General features: G+C 44.0%; 1 protein-coding gene and 1 long non-coding RNA gene across 5 annotated transcripts in view; one reads left to right on the forward strand and one right to left on the reverse strand.

Moving 5' to 3' along the window:
* Nucleotides 1-22418, reverse strand: part of ANPEP (alanyl aminopeptidase, membrane) — a 171179-nt gene that overhangs the window by 143358 nt on the left and 5403 nt on the right. The window lies entirely within an intron of this gene.
* The window catches only part of LOC134931934 (uncharacterized), a 59063-nt gene that overhangs the window by 31868 nt on the left and 4777 nt on the right, over nt 1-22418 (forward strand). For both annotated transcript variants that reach the window (XR_010179208.1, XR_010179209.1), the window contains 2 exons: nt 655-729; nt 11361-11479. This is a non-coding gene — a long non-coding RNA (uncharacterized LOC134931934). The remainder of the gene's footprint in view (nt 1-654; nt 730-11360; nt 11480-22418) is intronic.

Here is a 22418-nt window from a genome sequence, read left to right on the forward strand (position 1 = left end):
CCAAATTGTGAAAAATCTCCATTGCGATCCATCAGGCTGAATCAGGCCCTAAGGTCAGTATAAATATGTACAGCTGCATAAAAGGATGGAAATAGAACAATGAAAACTTAAATCAGATAAACAGTGATGAGCTGGAGTTTTGTGCACAGGATTAGACATCTGATATGATAAAGAAAGACCAAAATGGAGCCAAATGATTATACAGAAAGTAATTATACATTCATTTAAAAATGAAATGCTTTCTAATTAAGCTTAGTGAGATAAATCGGTTGTGGCTGTCCATTTTATATTTAGAACAATGAGATTCTATCATGTCTGTTGGGTTACAACTGTCTGAACTACAGGGAAGACACTCATAATATTGCGGATCTTTCCATATAGTTTAAATGGCAAAATCTAATTTAGTCCAGGCAAAAGTCAGTGAGACTCCATTCCAAGTGATACTACGTACAACTGTGATGTTAGTCATTATGAACAACAGAGATTTTTAGAGATTCAAAACAAATCATTAAATCCTGGTATGGTCCATGGCAATTAAAGACATTTAGCTATGATGTCACATAATGATGTATTGTATATTGGACCTAACTATGTTAGGTTTAGGACCCTTACATATACATGATTAAATATATCATTTTGTTTACTCTATTGCAGTCATGACCTCTACAAGTCAGGCCATTTAGGGAAAGAATTTCAGGTTTGAGAATACACACAGTAAACAAGTAACAGGTAAATTAAATCAATCAATATTTAAGCGTGGCAAAGAATAGAAAATACACAGAAGAAGGCCTAATACAGATCATACTTGCTTGCTCTCCTGGATCCCGTGGGAGACATCTGATTTTTTGGGTAGTCCAACGCACTCCCGGAAGAGTGGGCACCCCTCCCACATCCCGCCCACTTCCTAGTGAAGTGGGCAAAATGAGGAGATAAATACTAGTAATCCTCAGTCATCCCAGAGGGGGCAGGACCTAGTGACATGATTATATTAAGGCTACACCACCCATTTAAATGTGTGATTCGTGACATTTTACTACTAGGGGTGGAGCCTAATGATGTAAATAGTCCAGCCCCGCCCCCATCACTGCCAACCTGCATCTCCTCTCCGGGCTTCTCTCAGAAAGGAAAGAACAATAGTCGGTAGCTATGATCCAGAAATAGGAACTATAAAGAGCTGGAAAACAGGGCACATGATATCATACAGGATAGGTGTCTGGTCTGGAAAGTCTTGTTTATACAGGCAGACCAAGAACCCGGTGCCATAGTAGTGCAAAAATTGCGCTCTGTATCTGTACCACCCCTGCCCGCAATCCAGACATGTGACATCATTATGTCACAATGAGGGAGCGAGTCCACCAGGACCAGGGAAAAGTTCAGCACACCGAGCGTCCTAATGACTTCTCCGAGCAGTCCTGCGGTGGCTGTTCTGAGACATGGGCATTTCACTAAAGGTCCATACACACTTGCCGATAAAATGAAAGACATCGCTCATTTTCCCCGTCCCTGAGCGACGTCGCTCATTTTATCGTCAAGTGCGTATGCCGCCAGCGACGACTGATGCGCGGCCCCGCGGGTCGGCAACGATCGTCGCTGTCGGTAGGGCATGCATGCATGTAGGATCTGGACTGTCGTCCACGACCTGCATGCAGGGCTGGCGGAGGCGTGACATCCCTGAGCGATATGAGTGGTCATATCGCTCAGTGTGTACAGTCGGCCCCCGACCGGCCGGCCCGGGAGGGGGAAACATTAGACGGCGTCGCTCACGGAGCGACATCGTCTATTGTGTATGAGTCTTAAGTCAAGCTAGGCTGTTGTCAATTCTATATTTGAAGATATACAGTGCACCTATATATGGACATCTTTATGTGTATTACAGTATATGGTTTGAACATTGATTTATTTATATAGGATAAGCCTGTGTTTTAGCCCAGGCTAAAACACAGGCTTATGTTTTCATTTGAATGCATCTTCATCTTTAACTGTTCTGCTTTATTACTGTTATTAATTGTAAAAAAAAACAAGATTTTCCTTTTGAAATGAGCGTTAAAGCATTATTATTCACTGTTACTAGTTCTTGTACATTTAGTACCTTGTGCTGATTTATATGTTGTTGGGTATGATGTTGGTTTTTCTTGCAAAATATCGATCATACTGCGCAAACGGTTTACACAGCTCAGAAGATGACAAGGTTCTGTTTAAACAGGTTAAAAATTAAACTGAAACATCAATTTTATATACATGCAGTGCTTCTCTATGAAAGAAGATACCAGTACTAGAGTTACAAGCTGATATAAGATTTATAGTAGTTTCCACATGATTTTATTCATTTTGGAAATTAATTAGCTGATTTCTTACAATTTCTCTAATGAGTTCTAAGAATAGACTCCTGGCTTTACTGAGATGCTCTGAGACTCGGTCATACACAATGTACAGATGATGCAGTCTCAGAGATGGACGCAGTTTGTACAGCAGCTGTGTCTTTGGATGCAACTACTGTCTGAAAATATGCAAAAGCAACAGGAGATGTCTAAAGTAAATAGATATCTCCTACATGCTTGTGTGATCCGCTGCTGTGTCTGTAGATGCAACATTGGATCACTTGCATGTACATCGGCCATTATTATTATTAATATTGTTTCTTTATAGCAGTGGTTCTCAAATTCGGTCCTCAGGACTCGACACAGTTCACGTTTTCCAGGTCACCCAGCAGGTGCACTATGTATCTCCACCTGTCACATTTTAAAAATCCATAGGTGACCTGGAAGACATAAACTGTCCCGAACTTCTGGGATCTGAGGCGATCAGAACCATAGGTCGGATCTCCCTGTCTGCCCAGGATCCCTATCCAAGGCAAAACCTTGAGATCACCCCCCCGTGAGGACACTGCCAGCACCTGCACACGGCCGACACCGCCAGGATCCCCACATTGCTAGGAACCCCGCACTGAGGACACCGCCGGCACCCCTACAGTGAGGACACTGCCAGCACCACCACACTGCCGACACCGCTGGCACCCCAACAGTACCAACACCACTTACACCCACGCACTAAGGACACCGCCGGCACCCCCACATTGTGGACACTGCCAGCACCCCCTGTCACAGTAAGTGCACTATTGGTGTCTCTAATCTGCACTGTATCTCGCACTGTATCCGACTCATACTGTATCTGACCTGCACTGTATCCAACCCTCACTGTATTCTGCACCATATCAACCTGCACTGTATCCAACCCACACTTTATCCAATCTGTACTGTATCCGACCCACACTGTATATCGAACTTGCACTGTATCCAACCAACACTCAGGCGCGGCGCTACCCGCTCAGCAAGGTCTGCAAAGCAGGGAAGCGCTGGGCGAGAGAAGCGCTCTTCCTGCTCTGCTACCTTGCTGAAATGCACTGTGTTACTGGCAGTCAGGCAGCAGCAGCGCCGGCAACATACTGAAACTTCCGTCTGCTGATATCCTTCCTGACCTGTCTTTGACTGTGTTAGGGCCCCCCTTCCCTCCCCCTTTGCTCCTCCTGCTGGCCGCTGCACACATGTCAAGCAGGAGGACAGGCAGTAGTGTCGCCCCTCCTTCCCCTGTGACTCGTGGTGGAGTCAGGCATGGACACTGCCTCCAATACACAGGAAGTCATGTTCACTGTATTTGTAGAAAGGCGCAAAATTGATAGTTTGCAGGAGGGCGCCGAACACCCTAGCACCGGCCCTGCCCACACTGTATCCAGCCCACACTGTATCCAACCTGCACAGTATCCAACCCAGACTGTGTCCTGCACTGTATCCAACCCATACTGTATCCAACCCACATTGTATCCAGCCTGCGCTGTATCCCACACTGTATCCAACCCACACTGTATCCCGCACTGTATCTTACCCGCAGGTATATAATGCTGTTTTTATGGTTGGGGAGACTTTGGGGAACTGCTTAAAAATGCTAATTGATCTGGGCTTTACATGGACACAGATTGTCAGTCATCAGTGACCCAGGGTCTCCAGGAGGGAGGTACAGATTGGGCACTGAGAATAGGCATGTGCACTTGTGTAGGCAATATATTCCACACACAATTCTTAATACATTTCTGTGTTGTATTGTTTTCTGTTGAAAGCAATTGCAAGTTGGTTTGATTAGTTATTGCTGATACATTACTAATTTGCAAAACATTTTTAAACAGAAATTACTGCCGTGTGTTTGTGCCACTGCTCTGTTGCCAGCCAGCCTTCGGCCTATGTTGGTGAACAATATTGTGAGCTGTGTGGTGGTCAAAATTGAGTGGAAATGACTTGAAATTAATGTTATTGAGGTTAATAATACTGTAGGAACAATAAAAAGACCCAAATTATGGTATTTTAGCTTTTTTTGTACATTTTTGAGAAAAAATTAAAAACCAAAGCCAGTCGCGGCTGAGATCCAAAACAGAAATCCAAAACCAAAACGGCTGACACATTAGAACCAAAACCAAAATCAGCACTAATGGTCCAGCGCACATCTCTATTTATTTATATGGGGCCACAGGGGCCTGTAGCACCTAACAAAGTACGTAAACAAATGAGCAAAACAATAAAACAATGAATTACAGTACAAGACAATGTAGGACAAAAGGTATATAAACATTGCTACAGGGGACATGAAATAACCATCAGATTGGCAAAAACAGAGGGTTAGGTGCTGTTGCTTGGACCTGTAGTTCCACCTGTAAAAGACAATATTAAATCTTATTTTTACATGTGAAATCTAAAAACTCGGCACCTTGGTGGCCGAGCATAGCCTCAGGCTTCAGCCCTGCTTTTGGTTGCCCGGGGGTGGACCCCCTGAATTGGGGGAACCCCACTCCCCCAGGGTGGCCCGGCCAGGGCTGACTAGTTGGGGGTGTACTTCTATGCCCTCCAGGACCAATATAAAAGTGTTCCTCCGCTGTGGCTTTACCTCTTTGGCGAGTGGAGCCCGGTGCTGGTTTTAAATATATACGGGGGACCCGTACGTCTTTTTTCACCCATATCTTTGGAACTAGGACTGGTCCAAGAGCCTAGTGCTGGTTCTTTAAATACAGTGGAACCCTAAGCATTTTGCCCCCAGTATTTCTAGAACCAGGACCGGCTCTAAGAGGATTTTTTTCTATTTTTTAACTCTTTCTTTTACTTTTAAACAGAGAAACTTTCCCGGATCTCAGTGATCTGTGCAGGCATCATGTACAGGTTAGTTTGGCTGCCACCTTACTTTACTAATCTTCAACTGCTCCAAATCCTGCGGTTTTCTGCCACCCTGATAGTTATTTCAGTGCCATCTGCTGATGGAACTATGTTTAGCTACCCTGTACTTGTCCTATATTGTCTTCAACTGTAAGTCACTGTTTTCCTGTTTGATTATTTGTTTATATACTCTGTAATTGGGTGCTGTGGATCCTTTGTGACGCCAAATAAATAAAGGATAATAATAATAATAATAATAATAATAATATAATAATAATAACTATATACACCATTGAAAGATTCGATCCGGTCAAACATGGGATCATAGCAAATTTCCGGCTGCAGTTTTTTTTTTTTTACAATACAACCATGTCTGTTCGATATCATCCATGTTTGATCTTGATCAGACACGGGTAAAATACGAATCTTAGTAAATTTACCCCTAAGAGAGGGAAAAGCACATAAGGGGAAAGGCCCATGATTGTTAGAGTTTACATTCTGAAGGAGAGGGGCAGGCAGATGGGTGACACAGATGTGGTGGAAATGAGCCATGTGGCCGAGGTTTAGGATGAGAGATGGGGTAGAATTGAGCATGTAACAGGGTTAGTATAAGAGATGGCTGAGTAACAGGATGACAGGGCTGTTCCTCTACCGGGGCCAAGAAATCTGCTTCTGTAGATGCTAACTCTGACCTCGCCACTCACAGAAAATGGGGGCGTTCGGAAACACTGGCCAGCTCCACCCACCCCCAGCCCCCTACTGCAGATAACCTGTCAATGAGGCTACGGCTTGGGGGCACTGTTTGCAAGGACATTAGAGGCCATATTCTGACAGAGATTCTGCACCTAGCATGGGGTATGTGCAGATTTCTATGGTGGTCCAATGATAGCGTCTAAGATAGTGCAAGTATCCCAGTCCTTGCACATTCAGGTGCACACTTGTACTGTGGGTAAGGGATTTTACTAGCATTAGCATAAAGATCACAGACCTGACTATGGCAAAAGACCCCAAAGCAGTCTCTGCAGCGTGCGACTCAAAATCAGCCTCTATATGTGCTCATAGAAGTCCTCATAATGTCTTGCTGACTTACAGCAGGTGTACAGTATACTACTCTGGGCTATCTTAACATGGCAGGTGCCCAGGGCCCCATAATTCTAGGGGCCTCCAAGCAGAGGCGGGCGGGGCTGGGGGCCATCTGCATCCACCGGGCTGGTGCCTCCAGGGTTTCCTGAAAGGCAGGTAGAGAATGCTGCCCGGCTGCTCTGATTATGAATTACAACCAATTAGAGCACCAGGCAGCACTCTCTACCTGCCTCCTAGCCTGCAGCCAGACAGTAAATAACTGTCAGCTTGCTAATTAGTGGATGGCTGGAATTATCCACCAATCAGAGTGCTTACAGCCAATCACTGTATGGATGTATGTGAAGAGATGATGTCGGACTGCAGGAAGGGTTGGTTATGACTTTTTTTTTCCATTTATTCCTGTGAATGGGTGAGCAGTGTATTGTTTAACCCAGGGCCTACCATGCCAATACGATGGCCCAGATACTACTGCATATTAGAGATGTGCACCGGACATTTTTCGTGTTTTGTGTTTTGGTTTTGGATTCGGTTCCGCGGCCGTGTTTTGGATTCGGACGCGTTTTGGCAAAATCTCCCTGAAATTATTTTGTCGGATTCTGGTGTTTTTTTTCAAAAACCCCTCAAAAACAGCTTAAATCATAGAATTTGGGGGTCATTTTGATCCCATAGTATTATTAACCTCAATAACCATAATTTCCACTAATTTCCAGTCTATTCTGAACACATCACAATATTATTTTTTGTCCTAAAATTTGCACCGAGGTTGCTGGATGACTAAGCTAAGCGACCCAAGTGGCCGGCACAAACACCTGGCCCATCTAAGAGTGGCACTGCAGTGTCAGACAGGATGGCACTTAAAAAAATTGGCCCCAAACATCACATGATGCAAAGATAAATTAAAGAAAAAAGAGGTGTAAGATGGAATTGTCCTTGGGCCCTCCCACCCACCCTTATGTTGTATAAACAGGACATGCACACTTTAACAAACCCATCATTTCAGCGACAGGGTCTGCCACACGACTGTGACTGAAATGACTGGTTGGTTTGGGCCCCCACCAAAAAAGAAGCAATCAATCTCTCCTTGCACAAACTGGCTCTACAGAGGCAAGATGTCCACCTCCTCCTCATCGTCCAATTCCTCACCCCTTTCACTGTGTACATCCCCCTCCTCACAGATTATTAATTCGTCCCCACTGGAATCCACCATCTCAGGTCCCTGTGTACTTTCTGGAGGCAATTGCTGGTGAATGTCTCCACGGAGGAATTGATTATAATTCATTTTGATGAACATCATCATCTCCACATTTTCTGGAAGTAACCTCGTACGCCGATTGCTGACAAGGTGAGCGGCTGCACTAAACACTCTTTCGGAGTACACACTGGAGGGGGGGCAACTTAGGTAAAATAAAGCCAGTTTGTGCAAGGGCCTCCAAATTGCCTCTTTTTCCTGCCAGTATACGTACGGACTGTCTGACGTGCCTACTTGGATGCGGTCACTTATATAATCCTCCACCATTCTTTCAATGGTGACAGAATCATATGCAGTGACAGTAGACGACATGTCAGTAATCGTTGGCAGGTCCTTCAGTCTGGACCAGATGTCAGCACTCGCTCCAGACTGCCCTGCATCACCGCCAGCGGGTGGGCTCGGAATTCTTAGCCTTTTCCTCGCAGCCCCAGTTGCGGGAGAATGTGAAGGAGGAGCTGTTGACGGGTCATGTTCCGCTTGACTTGACAAGTGTCTCACCAGCAGGTCTTTGCACCTCTGCAGACTTGTGTCTGCCGGAAAGAGAGATACAACGTAGGTTTTAAACCTAGGATCGAGCACGGTGGCCAAAATGTAGTGGTCTGATTTCAACAGATTGACCACCCGTGAATCCTAGTTAAGCGAATTAAGGGCTCCATCCACAAGTCCCACATGCCTAGCGGAATCGCTCCGTTTTAGCTCCTCCTTCAATCTCTCCAGCTTCTTCTGCAAAAGCCTGATGAGGGGAATGACCTGACTCAGGCTGGCAGTGTCTGAACTGATTTCACGTGTGGCAAGTTCATAGGGTTGCAGAACCTTGCACAACGTTGAAATCATTCTCCACTGCGCTTGAGTCAGGTGCATTCCCCCTACTTTGCCTATATTGCAGGTAGCTGTATAGGCTTGAATGGCCTTTTGCTGCTCCTCCATCCTCTGAAGCATATAGAGGGTTGAATTCCACCACGTTACCACCTCTTGCTTCAGATGATGGCGGGGCAGGTTCAGGAGTGTTTGCTAGTGCTCCAGTCTTCGGCATGCGGTGGCTGAATGCCGAAAGTGGCCCGCAATTCTTCGGGCCACCGACAGCATCTCTTGCACACCCCTGTCGTTTTTAAAAAAATTCTGCACCACCAAATTCAATGTATGTGCAAAACATGGCATGTGCTGGAATTTGCCCACATGTAATGCACGCACAATATTGGTGGCATTGTCCGATGTCACAAATCCCCAGCAGAGTCCAATTGGGGTAAGCCATTCTGCGATGATGTTCCTCAGTTTCCGTAAGAGGTTGTCAGCTGTGTGCCTCTTATGAAAAGCGGTGATACAAAGCGTAGCCTGCCTAGGAACGAGTTGGCGTTTGCGAGATGCTGCTACTGGTGCCGCCGCTGCTGTTCTTGCTGCGGGAGGCAATACACTGCTCCACTTGTCCTCATGTACATGGTTAAGTGGACATTGGGCACAACTGCATTTTTTAGGACACTGGTGAGTCTTTTTCTGACATCTGTGTAATTCTCGGTATCGCCTGCCTAGAGAAATGGAACCTAGATGGTATTTGGTACCGGGGACACAGTACCTCAAACAATTCTCTAATTCCCTGTGAATTAACGGTGGATACCGGACACACGTTTAACACCACCGCAGCTGCCAAGACCCGAGTTATCCGCTTTGCAGCAGGATGACTGCTGTGATATTTCATCTTCCTCGCAAAGGACTGTTGGACAGTCAATTGCTTACTGGAAGTAGTACAAGTGGTCTTCCGACTTCCCACGATCGACTCCCAGCAGCAACAACAGCAGCGCCAGCAGCAGTAGGCGTTACACTCAAGGATACATCGGAGGAATCCCAGTCAGGAGAGGACTCGTCAGACTTGACAGTGACATGGCCTGCAGGATTATTGTTTTTGATGTCTAATGAGGAAATTGACACTGAGGGAGTTGGTGGTGTGGTTTGCAGGAGCTTGGTTACAAAAGGAAGGGATTCAGTTGTCAGTGGACTGCTTCCGCTGTCACCCAAAGTTTTTGAACTTGTCAATGACTTCTGATGAATGCGCTCCAGGTGACGTATAAGGGAGGATGTTCCTAGGTAGTTAACGTCCTTACCCCTACTTATTACAGCTTGACAAAGGCAACACACGGCTTGACACCTGTTGTCAGCATTTCTTTTAAAATAATTCCACACCGAAGAGGTGATTTTTTTTGTAATTTGACCAGGCATGTCAATGGCCATATTCGTCCCACGGACAACAGGTGTCTCCCCGGGTGCCTGACTTAAACAAACCACCTCACCATTAGAATCCTCCTTGTCGTATCCTCATCCTGGTGTACTTCAACAGTGACATCTTCAATTTGACTATCAGGAACTGGACTGCGGGTGCTCCTTCCAGCACTTGCAGGGGGCGTGCAAATGGTGGAAGGCGCCACCTCTTCCCGTCCAGTGTTGGGAAGGTCAGGCATCGCAACCGACACAATTGGACTCTCCTTGGGGATTTGTGATTTAGAAGTACGTACAGTGCTTTGCTGTGCTTTTGCCAGCTTAAATCTTTTCATTTTTCTAGCGGGAGGATGAGTGCTTCCATCCTCATGTGAAGCTGAACGACTAGCCATGAACATAGGACAGGGCCTCAGCCGTTCCTTGCCACTCTGTGTCGTAAATGGCATATTGGCAAGTTTACGCTTCTCATCAGACGCTTTTAATTTTGATTTTTGGGTCATTTTACTGAACTTTTGTTTTTTGGATTTTACATGCTCTCTACTATGACATTGGGCATCGGCCTTGGCAGACGACGTTGATGGCATTTCATCGTCTCGCCATGACAAGTGGCAGCTGCTTCAGCACGAGGTTGAAGTGGATCTTGAACTTTCCCTATTTTACCCTCCACATTTTTGTTCTCCATTTTTTAATGTGTGGAATTATATGCCAGTAATATATCAATAGCAATGGCCTACTGTACTGTACTGCTATATATATATATATATATATATATATTTATATATATATACTGGTGGTCAGCAAAATTCTGCACTGTCCTCCTACTATATACTGCGCACAACTACAATGCAGCACAGATATGGATAGTATACTTGACGACACAGAGGTAGAGCAGTGGACTACTGTACTGTACTGCTATATATATACTGGTGGTCAGCAAAATTCTGCACTGCGCACAACTACAATGCAGCACAGATATGGAGCGTTTTCAGGCAGAGAACGTAGATATTTGCAGCACACTGAGCACAGATATTTGCAGCACACTGAGCACATATATTTGCAGCACATTGAACACAGAAACTGAGAGAACGCAGCCACGTCCTCTCACTATCATCTCCAATGCACGAGTGAAAATGGTGGCGACGCACGGCTCTTTATATGCAATACGAATCTCGCGAGAATATGACAGCGGGATGATGACGTTCGGGCGCGTTCGTGTTAACCGAGCAAGGCGGGAAGATCCGAGGCTGCCTCGGAATCGTGCAAAATAGTTGTAGTTCGGGGGGTTCGGATCTCGAGGAACCGAACCCGCTCATCTCTACTGCATATGTTATCCTTGCAGCATGGATTCTGTGTATTTCCCATTCTTGAGTTCAAGCTTTACGATGTTTCTGTATGGTAACCTGCCCCTCTTGTTTTGAAACTTACTGTTCACATATGATGCCGATTTAAATGAGCAAAGCAGATAAAATAAATGGCAGTAGTTATCCTTCAAAGGTACTGTATATTAGGAAGCTATGGAAATGTACCACGTGTCCTGCGCCATTTCTGTTTATTTTCATTTAATTTTACTTGGTCAGTAATTGTAATATCATGTACAATATGAAATCAATGACTTTAAATGGTTTCAGGGATTATTACCTGCAGATCGCTATACTCTACATTACGGAAGTGAAGATCAGAACGCCTACACTAGTGTCTTTTGGAACTCAGATAATACACAGGCTGGCTGGATTCCCAAGCAGACAAGGTAATGGAATATAGTAAAACCAACTTTATTACAGTATTTGCTTTATCTTCTGCAGAAAGCAGGAAGAAAACATAATTTATTGGCAAAGTGTCTTATTACCAATTGAAGGGAATTATTTCACAATAAAAATAAAATCTTGGAAGATTTTCACATTTTTAAGTTTTTAGGTAAAATTGCCCTTATTCTCGTCTTTAAGATAGTTCTATAATGCACAGCATCTAACCAGACATTTGCTTTCACTTTCTTCATTTGACTACAAGAGGCCTATTTATTAAAATGATTTAAAAAAAAAAAAAAAGTGAAAAAGGGTGCTGTGTGCTTTCACACCCTTTTTACATCATTTTAGTATCACTTAAATGTATTAAAGGCCTTCTGGAGCTGTTTTCATGAAAAACTGCTCCAAACTCTTTAACTCACTTTTTTTTAGTAACCCACATCGCATTCCCCATACTTATAATGGAAAATGCGATCTGAGCCAATTTACTATAAAAAAAAATGTGAAAAAAACTCGCAATGAACCCTGTGATAATTATGCCAGCTCCAGCTGGCGTTATCACAGGGATAATTGCGAGATCCCTACTTCTGCACAACTTTCTCTATCAGAGAAAGCAGTGCGGGGATCGGCTTCAGTGATCAGCTATGTGCAGTGTGTCCGATCACTGGTTAAAAGAAAAGTAAAAAATCCCTGAAACATACTAACCAGTCCCAGGAGCCGGTGATCGGTGCTTTGGTGCAGGCTGCCTGTCATCGGGACCTCCTGCGTGCTGCTGTGACCCCGGTGCAGTAAAGTGATGCTGCAAAACGACAACTCAATTTACAGCATCGGCGGTCACAGCAGCGCACAGCATCTAATGCCTGACAGCCCTGCGATCACCGGCTCCCTGGACTGGTAAGTATATTTACTGTGGGGGTCCGCGGCGCAGGGGGGTCGTCGCGATGGGGGGGTTGACCCAGCGGCGGCGGTTAGGGCAATGTTGCAGCAGGACATTGCAGCTTGTCATCGTAGGGACAGTGCTTGCTCGCAAGCTCTATCCCTGCATACGATAATTTATACATCCGTGCGATCAGTGCAAATTCAGTTAATTTTATCACATGCCATCCGCATCCTTGGATACAGATGGTGATAAATCGGCCCCAAAGTATGTTATAACTTTGCAGAGAAATTGTGAAGAGTTTTTTTTCAGAAGTTGTACTATACAAAGTAGAGAACACCCAAGATAAAACCATCTTCCGGACAATGGTCAAAACGGAATAGTAGATTGTGAACAATAAAGACACGTTTAAAGGATCCATTGCAGGGTGATTTGATCTCCTATGATGTTTTGCTCGAGAGCATGACCTTTCTCAAGCTGCTTTGTTCTGTTCTGTTCTGTTGTTCATCTGACTTAGAACACTACAGACTTGTATAATATACATACTGCAATGTATAAAGGACCTCATTCAGTAAGGATTGCAAATTCTCCTTTTTAGCAGAATTTGCAATCCTTTGATTCACATGCTGTGGGCTGCCTATCGCAGGGCAAGGCTGCCCAACATGCTACCCACTGCCCCCATCTGCGACCATGCACTAATTGCAATCGTGCTGCAGTTAGTGCGCAGTCGTGGAAATTAGGGAAGCCTGGCTGCAATGGCAGGAGGGTCGTCGACATCTTTTTGTTCAGAGCGGCTGCATGTGATGTCACGCAGCCGTCGGGATAATGCCAATGCCATGCCCCCATTTGTGCCGCCATGCCTCAGTTTCCCTGCTGCTGCCCCCGCAGCGCTCCGTCTCCTCCTTGGAAACGGAGCATTTCCGCACCGTGAACACCTCTGCCTGTCAAGGAATTTGAAATTGGAAGAAATCCTGCCGCGCCCTATGGACTGCTGCAAAAGGTAGGTAGAAGGAGATGTCACACAATCTCCAAAGGGGCAAATGGACAGAAAAAGAAAGTACTACCACCTTATCGCGCTATCCAATCACAATGATATATAAATACATAAACATAAATAGGGAATGTCCCAACAGTAAGTGATAAATGAGAAGTGTCCCAAATGATGAAAGAGTCTCTTGTCTTGAAAAAGGAAAGTTCACGGAAGGGAGTTCTTGAAAGCGGAGACGAATCTCCGGGGTAAACACCGTACTCACGTGGACAAGGAAAAACCAATGTTCATGAGGGTTTCTTTTCCCATCAGGAATTCACTGGCGAGGTGTCCAGGGAGGGAAGGAAGTTCTTCAAACACGGGTGTGTAATTCCCTCGGAAATAAAAAAGTGGAGAAACTAATGGTGTAGTATGTTTTAACCAATATCCGAATACTAATGATGTGGGAAATGGGATGGATTCTGAGTATTTAAGAGGTTAGGCGTACCGAACTTACGTTGGTACGTATGCAAATCCTCATATAAAGGTATCTTTGATGGATTATTTACAGGAGGGAATATCCTAAAGTACAGGAGTTTGTATTTTTTCTTAGTACACACCGTACTCACGTAGATTCTGGGTAGTAAAAGCTCTTAAGGGTTTCTTTTTTCCGGTCAGTGGTTCGTCTGGTTGATGTTCTCTTAATGGTACTTTTTCGTGGTGGTGGGTATTCTCCCAGGCGGACCGGAAATATAAGCGATAAAAAACAATGGTGTAGTATATCTCACTCGTGTAGAAAGGGTGAAGGTGGGAACATTGAAGCAAACAGGGGAGACGTACCAAACTCACATGGACATAAGCAGAGGTCCTCATATACAGGTATCTTTAACAGGTTGACAGAAAAGTGAGGGGGGGTCTTAAAATAGTGCGTACCGAACTCACATAGAAGAAATGGAGGACGAAGCTCATAAAGGTATCTTTAAATGATGTACAGGTGTACTATCTTCCTGGGACCAATATTCGCTTTCCAGCAGGAAAGGTAACTCCAAAGACCTCCTTCTCTCTGCTTTCTCTCGTGGTACCACGGAGAAAAAAACAGAAACGGGGAACCAGTCGTTGGTGATTATCAATCAGTTCACGTGTCACAGTATATGGGAGGGGAGTGTACTCCCTGGGTTTCACGTATATTTATAATGAAGGGGTTGCCCACAATATAGATAAAAAACACAGATTTAATTGTAAGCCATTAAAATTGCATCTCCAATGATGTATACAAAAGCACATGTGACTCTGGGGACAGGTGAAAAAAACAGAACCTGGATAGTGATGATGTCCGGACCTTCACACTCCTAGGAACTAAGCCCCCAAGTAAACAGGTGCCTGCCAAATAAAACCAACGCGTTTCGACATACAGTCTTTCTCAAGGTAAGTGTGTAAAGTGAATCCTAACATTTTATAGCAAAGGATCCTAGTCCTTCAACCTGGGGGGCGGGGACAGGAAGTTAATTATAAAACCTCAAATGAACCCTTATTGCTGGACTGAGGGATAAACAATATATGTTATGAAGGGCACAAAGCAGTTAAAAATTGCTTTAACGGAACACATACTTAGAGGATACCAGCAAAACTGTAAAAAACCTTAATTGCTGGCTTGCGTTCCAATCCCTTGGAACGCAAGCCACTTCCGGCGGATGTCCGGTCCGGGCCGTATAAGGTCCTTTAAATCTTTAACCGGGCACTTAATGAGGACAGAGGCCGGACAAATTACACCTCCGTCACTCATAGAGAACAAGGAGAGGGGGACGAGCAGGCGTGGTGATGTCCTGCGCGTCCCGCCGTTCACGCCGGGATGGAAACGCTATGCGTTTCATACACCGGAAGTGGGGACTAAGCTTTCCTCACTATGATATGACGGAGAGGGTGGAAGTCAGAAGGGGGGCGTGGCGTGCATCCGCCATATACTGCGTGCGGTGCACTCTGAGATAAAGATCTATCTGTGTTCCAAGTACCCGGAAGTAGGTTAACAACAAGCGGTGCGTTCCACAGACCAGGAAGCCCCTTAGTGCCGGAAAATCAATTTCAAATGTACATTGTAAAAACAAAAACATTAAAACATTAATTAGAGATGGACAATAAAAATAACTTATGTGCAAAAAACAACATCCCCAATATTACTGTTGTGTGTGTTTTCCCTGAGGGGAGAAGGATGGGAAGACTGAGATATTAGCTCTTGATTATCTGTCCCCCATATGTTCTAAAGGAGGTGCAGAATCATATGTGGGACCCTGGGAATGGAACAGACTAAAAATATTACTGGTGGAGGTATGGGGAAGGGGAGAGAACAATTAAATTAAATTAAATGAATTACAAGAGCCATTTAGTCTCGAAATCCAAATTGAGACCTTTAGGGACCAATGAACTCAGATTGAAGATGGTTTCCATTTCTTTTCGTGCCAGTCTTTCTTCAGAGTCATTTTTTCTCCAGTTGTTTCGGATGGAATGAATTCCACAGAAGGAGACTAAATGAGCAGTATTACACTGATGTTCGTTCTTGAAATGTGCTGATAGTCCGTGTGTAATGAGTCCCTTCTTAATGTTCCGCAAATGTTCACTAGTTCTTTCCTTCAATTTGGGAGTCGTCCTGCCTACGTATTGTTTTTTACAAACACATTCTAGTAGATAAACTACATTCTTACTGTCGCAGGTGATGAAATCGTTAATGGGAAATTCCTTAGAGTTGATGGTAGAAATATATTTTGTAGTCGCAGAATTGGTGCCCTTACAATTTCTGCACATTTGACAGGACCCGCAGCGATAGAAACCTTTGGATTTAATGGGGTTCTTCTTCTTCCCTGTATACAACATACTAGTGACCACTTTGGACCGTATGTTATCAGCTCTCCGATAGACAAACCTGGGTTTTTCTGTAATATACTCTCTGCTTATGTCCATGTGAGTTTGGTACGTCTCCCCTGTTTGCTTCAATTTTCCCACCTTCACCCTTTCTACACGAGTGGGATATACTATACCATTGTTGTTTTATCGCTTATATTTCCGGTCCGCCTGGGAGAATACCCACCACCACGAAAAAGTACCATTAAGAGAACATCAACCAGACGAACCACTGACCGGAAAAAAGAAACCCTTAGGAGCTTTTACTACCCAGAATATACGTGAGTACGGTGTGTACTAAGAAAAAATACAAACTCCTGTACCTTAGGATATTCCCTCCTGTAAATTATCCATCAAAGATACCTTTATATGAGGATTTGCATACGTACCAACGTGAGTTCGGTACGCCTAACCTCTTAAATACTCAGAATCCATCCCATTTCCCACATCATTAGTATTCGGATATTGGTTAAAACATACTACACCATTAGTTTCTCCACTTTTTTATTTCCGAGGGAATTACACACCCGTGTTTGAAGAACTTCCTTCCCTCCCTGGACACCTCGCCAGTGAATTCCTGATGGGAAAAGAAACCCTCATGAACATTGGTTTTTCCTTGTCCACGTGAGTACGGTGTTTACCCCGGAGATTCGTCTCCGCTTTCAAGAACTCCCTTCCGTGAACTTTCCTTTTTCAAGACAAGAGACTCTTTCATCATTTGGGACACTTCTCATTTATCACTTACTGTTGGGACATTCCCTATTTATGCTTATGTATTTATGTAACATTGTGATTGGATAGCGTGATAAGGTGGTAGTACTTTCTTTTTCTGTCCATTTGCCCCTTTGGAGATTGTGTGACATCTACTTCTACCTACCTTTTGCAGCAGTCCAGAGGGCGCGGCAGGATTTCTTCCAATTTCAAATTTCTAAGTATTCTCAGTCACCCAGGATCAAATCCACTGTCGCCCCATGATGTTTGCGCATAGAGATGTCAGGAAAGAGAGGTTTGATGAAATCTTCTCTGAGAGATGCACTTCTACAGACGTTGTAGATGAAGATTTAGAGGAGATAATGTTCAAACTAGAAAATGCCTTGCTCAAAGAGGGTAGAATATGGTGGGAGATTTTATCTTTGGAAAGATATATTGCGGAAGACATCATCCCACGAGGTCTAAGAATAGACAAATTACCGTCTTTCACCAATAAATCCCCAACCTTTGAAAAAGAATGGCTACGCATCATAGACTCCTGCTCCATTTCCCTCATGAAGCTCATCGTAAGAGAAAGAGGGAAGGAGCTTAAAGATCTAGAAACAGAAATAGAATCCTTGAAAGTTACGGTAGAACCATTTCAGGATTCACAGGATTTTAAAGAAATAGAGAGGGAGATTATCGAGAAGGTAGCCCTCAATGAAAAAGAACTGATGCAAAAAAAGAAGAAAAAATACACACGTGACCTGATGGATTTCAAGGAAGGGAAGGAGCATCTTATTACAAGAAAGGAAAAGAATTTCTTCAGACCCAGAGCTCAGGGTTTGGATATTCCTTACACAAAACCCCGAGACTTAGGGAGGAGAACCTATAACCAAAGGGCGGAACATTCATGGAAAAGCCCATCCAGAAGAGAAAGATATGACTATGAAACCTATAGAGAACGAAAACTCCCTCACTGGAGGAACTCTTGGAAACAGAATATCGGGAGAAATAGGTATCCTCGGAGGGACTATTCCCCCATTTGGAGGAGAGACTCATATGATAGACGAACATTCAGAACAACCGCGTCGGGTCAAGAATCCAATCCTGGACCGTCATTTAGTAGAAGAACCCCCACCCGGAAAACAAAAAGTTCAGTATCATGGAAAGAACAACAGGAGAATGAGGAGGTTTTTTTAGACCAGGGCAGGCCACGAAGGGGAAGAAGGTAAAAAGTCACAATGGACAACACAAACGAGGAACACGGGGGCTCAATTCACGGAAGGCTCACCGTAAAATGTATCAAACATAAAAAAGGAGAGAAAAACGTAATAGAATAGCTCTCCAGAAAGAAAATATCGAGTCTAGGACCCCAGTGGAAGGGGAACATATGGAGTACATTAAAATCTTCAATTTGAGTCATCATATACTGCCTAAAGATGAAGAGAATGTACTCAAAAAAGGATTGAAATATGCACCGTCAAGCCAGATGGACCGCTTTGGGGCATATGTGGACCTCCAGAAATTTATTAGGAGGCTCACTTTGAAAAAATTCTTCCATGAACAGCAACCAACTCCAGATTCAGAAAACATCCCCTCCACCCAATTCAGACCGAAGTCAATTTTCTTTCCCACGCATAAGAAAGGGTGTTTCATTGAAACCTTCGAGAAAACCGTCAAGGATGAAATTGAGAACAGACCTTTCAAAGATATACAGAAACAGAACCTCAACCATAGGGAAATGAAAGCCCTTAAGGATTTACGTAATAATAAACTTATCGTTATAAAACCAGCTGATAAAGGTGGATCTGTGGTCATACAAAACGTGGAGGAATACAAAACAGAAATTAAGAGACAGCTCAATGATGGGAAAACATACAAGAAACTACGGGGAAATCCTACGGAGGGAATAAAAAAGAAACTTAATCTCCTATTGGAGAAATATGAACAGAAGAAGGTTATTACGGAAAACGAAAGGAAATATATGGACATCACACATCCATCGATCCCAGTGATGTACACTCTCCCAAAAATTCACAAAGATGAGGAACATCCACCAGGGAGACCCACAATTGTCGGTACGGATTCCATCACCTCTAACCTTTCCCAGTATATCGACCATCTGCTGTAACCTCTCGTTCAGAAAACCCCCTCCCACTTAAAGGATTCCACCTCAGTGATCCAACAACTGAGTAAGGTACCATGGAATACAGATTTTATTTTAGTCACTGCAGATGTGACTTCCCTGTATACGGTCATTGACCATAAACATGGTATTGAAGCCACATCTTTCTTCCTGAATCAAGAAAATCTCAATGAAGACCTCAAAAACTTCATCACGGAAGGTATTGAATTAATACTTACGAACAATTTTTTCAGTTTTGATGACACATTTTATCTACAACAACACGGGGCTGCCATGGGTACCAGGTTTGCCCCCAGTTACGCCAACTTGTTCATGGCCCACTGGGAGGAAGAGTTCGTCTTCATGGGCCATGACATGGGGTCAAGCCTGGTACTATGGGTGCGATATATCGCTGCGGGTCCTGTCAAATGTGCAGAAATTGTAAGGGCACCAATTCTGCTACTACAAAATATATTTCTACCATCAACTCTAAGGAATTTCCCATTAACGATTTCATCACCTGCGACAGTAAGAATGTAGTTTATCTACTAGAATGCGTTTGTAAAAAACAATACGTAGGCAGGACGACTCGCAAATTGAAGGAAAGAACTAGTGAACATTTGCGGAACATTAAGAAGGGACTCATTACACACGGACTATCAGCACATTTCAAGAACGAACATCAGTGTAATACTGCTCATTTAGTCTCCTTCTGTGGAATTCATTCCATCCGAAACAACTGGAGAAAAAATGACTCTGAAGAAAGACTGGCACGAAAAGAAATGGAAACCATCTTCAATCTGAGTTCATTGGTCCCTAAAGGTCTCAATTTGGATTTCGAGACTAAATGGTTCTTGTAATTCATTTAATTTAATTTAATTGTTCTCTCCCCTTCCCCATACCTCCACCAGTAATATTTTTAGTCTGTTCCATTCCCAGGGTCCCACATATGATTCTGCACCTCCTTTAGAACATATGTGGGACAGATAATCAAGAGCTAATATCTCAGTCTTCCCATCCTTCTCCCCTCAGGGAAAACACACACAACAGTAATATTGGGGATGTTGTTTTTTGCACATAAGTTATTTTTATTGTCCATCTCTAATTAATGTTTTAATGTTTTTGTTTTTACAATGTACATTTGAAATTGATTTTCCGGCACTAAGGGGCTTCCTGGTCTGTGGAACGCACCGCTTGTTGTTAACCCACTTCCGGGTACTTGGAACGCAGATAGATCTTTATCTCAGAGTGCACCGCACGCAGTATATGGCGGAAGCATGCCACGCCCCCCTTCTGACTTCCACCCTCTCCGTCATATCATAGTGATGAAAGCTTAGTCCCCACTTCTGGTGTATGGAACGCATAGCGTTTCCATCCCGGCGTGAACGGCGGGACGCGCAGGACGTCACCACGCCTGCTCGTCCCCCTCTCCTTGTTCTCTATGAGTGACGGAGGTGTAATTTGTCCGGCCTCCGTCCTCATTAAGTGCCCGGTTACTGATTTTAAGGACCTTATAAGGCCCAGACCGGACATCCGCCGGAAGTGGCTTGCGTTCCAAGGGATTGGAACGCAAGCCAGCAATTAAGGTTTTTTACAGTTTTGCTGGTATCCTCTAAGTATGTGTTCCGTTAAAGCAATTTTTAACTGCTTTGTGCCCTTCATAACATATATTGTTTATCCCTCAGTCCAGCAATAAGGGTTCATTTGAGGTTTTATAATTAACTTCCTGTCCCCGACCCCCAGGGGGAAGGACTAGGATCCTTTGCTATAAAATGTTAGGATTCACTTTACACACTTGCCTTGAGAAAGACTGTATGTCGAAACACGTTGGTTTTATTTGGCAGGCACCTGTTTACTTGGGGGCTAAGTTCCTAGGAGTGTGAAGGTCCGGACATCATCACTATCCAGGTTCTGTTTTTTTCACCTGTCCCCCGAGTCACATGTGCTTTTGTATACATCATTGGAGATGCAATTTTAATGGTTTACAATTAAATCTGTGTTTTTTATCTATATTGTGGGCAACCCCTTCATTATAAATATACGTGAAACCCAGGGAGTACACTCCCCTCCCATATACTGTGACACGTGAACTGATTGATAATCACCAACGACTGGTTCCCCGTTTCTGTTTTTTTTCTCCGTGGTACCACGAGAGAAAGCAGAGAGAAGGAGGTCTATGGAGTAACCTTTCCTGCTGGAAAGCGAATATTGGTCCCAGGAAGATAGTACACCTGTACATCATTTAAAGATACCTTTATGAGCTTCGTCCTCCATTTCTTCCATGTAAGTTCGGTACGCACTATTTTAAGACCCCCCTCACTTTTCTGTCAACCTGTTAAAGATACCTTTATATGAGGACCTCTGCTTATGTCCATGTGAGTTTGGTACGGTATCCGGACTCCAGGTGGACAACAAAAAGGTCGACACACCTTAGGTCGACGCCAATTGGTCGACACACCTTAGGACGTCATGGACAAAAGGTCGACATGGACAAAAGGTCGACAGGATCAAGGTCGACATGGAAAAAGTTCGACAGGAGTTTTTCACAATTTTTTCTTTTTTGGAACTTTTTCATACCTAACGATCCATGTGGACTACGATTGGAACAGTAATCTGTGCCGAGCAAAGCGGAGCGAAGGCACCATGCGACGGGACGCGGTGCACTAATTGGGGTTCCCGGTCACTCTACGAAGAAAACGACACAAAAACCCCCATAAAAAACTCATGTCGACCTTTTTCCATGTCGACCTTGTTCCTGTCGACCTTTTGTCCATGTCGACCTAAGGTGTGTCGACCAATTGGCGGCGACCTAAGGTGTGTCGACCTTTTTGTTGTCGACCTGGAGTCCCAGACCTGTTTGGTACGTCTCCCCTGTTTGCTTCAATTTTCCCACCTTCACCCTTTCTACACGAGTGAGATATACTATACCATTGTTGTTTTATCGCTTATATTTCCGGTCCGCCTGGGAGAATACCCACCACCACGAAAAAGTACCATTAAGAGAACATCAACCAGACGAACCACTGACCGGAAAAAAGAAACCCTTAAGAGCTTTTACTACCCAGAATATACGTGAGTACGGTGTGTACTAAGAAAAAATACAAACTCCTGTACCTTAGGATATTCCCTCCTGTAAATTATCCATCAAAGATACCTTTATATGAGGATTTGCATACGTACCAATGTGAGTTCGGTACGCCTAACCTCTTAAATACTCAGAATCCATCCCATTTCCCACATCATTAGTATTCGGATATTGGTTAAAACATACTACACCATTAGTTTCTCCACTTTTTTATTTCCGAGGGAATTACACACCCGTGTTTGAAGAACTTCCTTCCCTCCCTGGACACCTCGCCAGTGAATTCCTGATGGCAAAAGAAACCCTCA

The sequence above is a fragment of the Pseudophryne corroboree genome, chromosome 6 (assembly GCF_028390025.1).
Source record: "Pseudophryne corroboree isolate aPseCor3 chromosome 6, aPseCor3.hap2, whole genome shotgun sequence".
Taxonomy (NCBI): Eukaryota; Metazoa; Chordata; class Amphibia; order Anura; family Myobatrachidae; genus Pseudophryne; species Pseudophryne corroboree.